The following is a 4,273-nucleotide window of genomic DNA, read 5'->3' as shown; positions in this document are numbered from 1 at the left end:
TACCAGTTCATTGCTCAGGTGAGAATCCAGACTCTCCCCCATCCTCTTAGAGGAGTGAACAAAACCGGTAAGTGGAACCTAAATAGTTACATGTTACTTATTTGAGGTATATTTGGAAGTTTTTAACCTTAACACTATTGACATTTTTATTTTGGGATTGTCCTGTGCATTGCAGGATATTTAGCTGCATCCCTGGTCTCTACCCTGAAAAATGGTAGTGGCAGCTATTTCCCCATCAAACAAAATTTGTTCTACACATTTTCAAATCCTGGGGGACAAAATCACTCCCATGGAAATCACTGGGTCGCACTTTTCCAATTAGATTGTTAATGATCATTATGCACAATTGGAAAATAGTGAAAATCTACTAAGATTGAGGTAAAATAAATTTTTCTAATCTTTACATAAAGTAATTTCTTACTAACCCACTTATTTATTCATCAAAATTATAAATTCACTTACTGTTCACACCACTTGCTTACCCAGGTGTGCAGGTATGTGGGGTAGTTTTAAGAACATGGAAACATAGGTGGGTAGAAGATCAGGTGTGAAAAAATGTGCCTTTAAACATTATTAGAGTTTGTGGATAAGGTAATGCATTTGCCAAGATTAAAAAAAGAAAAAAAAAGTAAAAGCAGGTGAATAAAAATAACTTAAGATATTTAAATTTAACTTCCCAATTAACTCATATTAGTTCTTATTGGTTAAAATGTGGACAACACAAACACCCCCTGAGTACCACTCCCCCATCTGAATCTCCTCTCAAGATGTCCTCTGTGTGAGTGGTCTCATTCTAGGTTCTGTGAATGCATTTACACACTAATGTAAGTATGCAGGAAATACATGTGTTGAGAGCCACAGCTGAAGTGGCCCCAGCAAACTTCCAGCTGATTGGCTCCTCTGCGGTGACGCTCATTGGGCTGTTTCCCCGCCCTTTCAGACCACGGAGCTGCTCATTGGGGGACCCTTTTGGCTCCGCCCACACGACCCAGCCAATCGGCCTCAAGAGTGGGAGGAGTTGGGGTTGAGAGGCTTGCTGGAAGAGCCGGTGGTGGTAGTTGGGCTCTGAGGGAATTCCTGGAGAGCTCATGGGGTGCAGTGTGCATTCTAAAAATAAAGTTCGTTCCTGCATGACAAGTGGCTCATGAATTGTGCCCAGCCAGACTGTGGCATACATGAAATATGCTTCCTTTCATATTTTTAAAAAAATATTTAAAATTATTGGTAGTGTTCATCTAGCTAGCTCTCCAGGCTGGTTCAGCAGCTCTACTTCATTGTTTCTCACTGCTGCCTAGAATCACAGAGAACAGATGGCCACTGCTTACTTAACCAGTCTCCTGTAGGTGGACCATTGGGTCATTTATATCTTGTAGTCTGATTTCAGTATTAAGACAGTGAATATTCATTCCTTGTGGACATGGTGAATGATTCTATAGGATGTTTAAACAGGTGCAATTACTATGGAACGTGCACTTTTTTTTTTCTTTTTTATGGTACTGGGCATTAAACTCAGGGGTGCCAGATAGCTAAACTGTATCCCCAGAACTTTCTATTTTTTGAGACAGTGTCTTGGTAAGTTGCCCAGGCTAGACTTGAACTTGCTATTCTCCTACCTCATCCCCCAAGTCACTGTGACTATAGGCAGGGATCACCAGGCCTAGGAAGCACCCTCTTTTGGATTTTTATGTTGCCAACTTGCTTCTTTCAAAAGTTGACTGATTTACTATAGCCTCCCCAATAAGCTTCCATGGCACACAAGCATTGCCTCATTTTCCCACAGTAACCCAGTCACCCACTGATGTGGTTTCTAGAAAACCAGTAGGCCCTGAAAAGCAGGACTAAGAAAATGACATGATGAATCTAGATTAACTTTGTGGTCAGTGAGTATATACTAGTTTTCTCTTACTATAAATCAGATGGGTGGTGAATATTGTTTCCTTTGCAGGACAATTTTCCTTAAAAACATAAAGAGCTCTCATTCTACTTTTTTATGATGAATGTGTGATTGACTATTTCCATGATCAAAAAAGAAAGGGTAAATAATTTCTCTTAGTAATCATTTCACATAGTAATTATATCTCTCAAGTGTGTACATAGGACATTCCAGTGAACATAAATGGTTAAGAGAATGAGGTCACCTCCTGTAGACACACACACACACATGCCTAACTGAATTTTAAACCATTATGGGTAGTTACACACTGTTGCTTGCCATAACAGAGGGCTAGGTGACAATTTGGATCCCTGCAACAGCTCAGTTTCTGCTAACTGCTGGTGTCCAACCTGAACATTGTGCATAATACAATCTGCACTTTGAGGTGACGCAGCCCTGCCAATTTCCTGAGAGCTATTCTGAGTATGTTTCTGGCCTCAACCTGCAGGGTTCCTTCATTGTTTCTCTCATTCATGGGCTCCACTTTTCTCTTCATTAATAGGAAAAGTATCCTTAGAAAATTCATCACATCATTTATTTCCCCAATGGCCTTTGTGAGAAGCAACCAAATGCCTTCATAAGAAGTCCAATGAAAAGAAATACAATCTTTTTAAAAGAAAGAGTATTCTGGACCAACAACTATCCCTGTGGCAGATACATTAGTGCCTTTGTGTGTGTGGCCTGAATCCAAAGCCACAGAGTCAAGACCTGGATCATCTGAATCCTCTCTTCACCCTCAACCTGGGCCCTCAGGAAGACCTCAGGGAGTGCACAGAAAAACACCCCTTTCCTCTTCCTTCCCTCCTTCAGTCACTGCTCTTGGCTCTTTCTCTCTTCCCCTTCTCTGCCACTAACTGGAAATCCACACATCTCCTTTTTGAGAAGGCAGTTCCTGATTATCTTAGGCCCAGAGAATATGTTAACCCATACTCCTAAACTTCTTAGCAGGCTGGGAGACGATTAAGCTTTCAGACGTTTCCTCTTTTTACCTTCTCTTCATGGTGCAACTCTTTGGAGGGTTACTCAGAACAGGTAACTTCCTCTCTGAAGCTCAGGTCTCAAAAAGTTAGTAGATGATGACCAAGAATTAAATCTTTACCTCCAAAAGCAATAAATAAAGAAAGGCTTTTTGCCAAACCACTCTCCTGAGCAGTCTTCAGTAGAGCATCAGGGTTGTTAGGAGACCAGCTATCACTAAGGCCTCAGCAGTGTATTATGACCTATTGGTGACATCAGGACAGTCCAGGCAGTGTTCACAGTACTGCAGGACTGCTAAGCCCATCACCTGAGGTGGTCACTTTTATACAGTGGAAATTCTATAATTAACTTGAACTTTCATATATGGCACTTTATACCAAAATCAGAGAGATGATATGGATTATACAAGGGAAATTCTTCTGTGTGTCTAGGGAGACTGCATTCCTCAGTCACCTCAGTGGTGAGAATATGGCAGTACCAGAGAAGGTCAGGCTCAGCACCATGCTTGTCTCATAGAAAAAAAGTAAAGAGGGAGGTCTCATGAAAATCAAAGGGATCACACTAGAGGAAAGAGATCAGAGGAAGGGAGGTGGAAAGAGGAAAGAGAAATATTGGGGAATGACATTGGTCAAATTATATTGTTATATTGTATGTATATGAATATAACAACAAATTATGTGCAAATATAATTTACCAATAAACTATGGAAAATAAAATTATTGGAAACAAATAAATAAAAATAAAAAATACATACTCTCTTGCATGTTTCAAATTGATAAAAATTAGAGGATCAAACTATACCAAAGAATTATATAGCTATAAGAGAATGAGGAATCTTCATGAACTGAATGTATTGCTTTATGTAGTTTTTATTGGAGAAAAATTAGGAAATATTTCATAAAGTGCATATACAACCTACAACTCTGTAAGTTCACTTTAAAAGGGACATTTACAAGGATTAAATAAGAAACATGACTTCTGCTTTTGGGGAAATAGAATTTGGAGTTTCTAACTCAAAACAATAAATAAACAAATTATGATTGGTAATTGCTCTAGAATCCATTTCCAAGGATACAGGTCCAACTCAGTAAAATATTCCCTAGTATATAGCTTCAGGAGGGCACCAGTGATCAGGTTTCAAAAAGTGTTGAGTTCCATGAGATAAGCACAGGTGGCTTATGACCAGGGCAGTATGTAGCACTATGGGTATTGATAATTGAGTGATGTATAATTTTTAAACAGGACAGAAAATTATTAATCTCACTCAAAGTCTTAATGACTCTCATTAGTTCTAGATCTAAGGAAAAGTGTTGTTCTAATCATACTGGATTCCTGCTGCTTTCATAGGAAAGTACAGGAATT

The sequence above is a fragment of the Marmota marmota genome, unplaced genomic scaffold (genome assembly GCF_001458135.2).
Source record: "Marmota marmota marmota unplaced genomic scaffold, marMar, whole genome shotgun sequence".
In the NCBI taxonomy this organism is placed as follows: Eukaryota; Metazoa; Chordata; class Mammalia; order Rodentia; family Sciuridae; genus Marmota; species Marmota marmota.
The sequence above is the reverse complement of the archived record's forward strand: the minus strand, read 5'-3'. Positions refer to the sequence as shown.